Source organism: Microtus ochrogaster, unplaced genomic scaffold (genome assembly GCF_000317375.1).
Source record: "Microtus ochrogaster isolate Prairie Vole_2 unplaced genomic scaffold, MicOch1.0 UNK33, whole genome shotgun sequence".
Classification (NCBI taxonomy): Eukaryota; Metazoa; Chordata; class Mammalia; order Rodentia; family Cricetidae; genus Microtus; species Microtus ochrogaster.
Window position 1 is genome coordinate 1,877,180 of NW_004949131.1, and position 1,074 is coordinate 1,878,253.

Consider the following 1,074-nt stretch of genomic DNA (forward strand, 5'->3'; position numbering starts at 1 on the left):
GAGAGAGAGAGAGAGAGAGAGAGAGAGAGAGAGAGAGAGAGTGTTTTTGAGACAGGGTCTCACTTTGTAGTTCTGGCTGTCCTGAAACAGAGATTCACCTGGCTCTGCCTCCAGAGCACTGGGATTAAAGGCGTGCACCACCGCTGCCCAGCTGAGATGGGTCTTTGACAGCAGCAGCATTCTGGTGCCTGTTTCCCTCCAGTCCTGAGCTCGCTGGGGATTTCTCCAGAAGGAAGATTAGAAATGAATGTGTCTGGAGCAGAGTGGGCACTTAGCTGTCCACAGCTCAGCCCTTCCTGTTCACCCCTGCTCCTTAGTCAACCCGGGAAGGATCTAGGTGGCCCAGCACGGACACAGAGGAGGCTTTAAGCATCCATTTCCCAAGTCCATCAGCAGGCCTTGCAGACAGGAGGTGTCAGAGTGAAGGGTCACAGTTTAGTACCAGGGCTGATCCCATCCAACAAGATCAGGCATCCAGGAAGATGGCACTAGACGTTACAGACTGATTTATTCAACCACTCACTAAGTACTGAGCTATTCGCAAGTGAAGATGAGGTAAATGTGGTCTTCCAGGTTGCTTAGACACAGAGCGTTGAAATAAATGATGTGAGGCCACTGCTCATCATTACCCTAAACCCAGCAAACGATGAGCTGAAATGTAAAGGGCCTTATTTTTCCTAAATGTGTTTTTTTAAATAGCAAGTTTAAAACTCATCAACCCATTAACTACAATCGTTGCTGTCCCAAACATGGCAATTTCCTAGATACCAAATCAATGATTTCCAGCATATACGAGGCAATCAGGGAGACAAAAATGGAAAGTTCCCAGCAAAATGCACTTCTGAGGGATGAGGAAAGCTTCCCCCAGCGAAAACGTGACTCAGAACTGTAGTAATAGGAATGACCTTCCTCCATCACAGAACAAGCCACAGATATGCTGGAAATGATCATTTCTCCTGAAACACGTGGTGCACTCTGCTGTCTTCCACGAGGTAGGAACGTGTGCAGTCAGGGTATAGGAGAAATGCATGCGAACTCAAGAGAAATGGAGCCACGGTTTCTCCCACGGTGCAG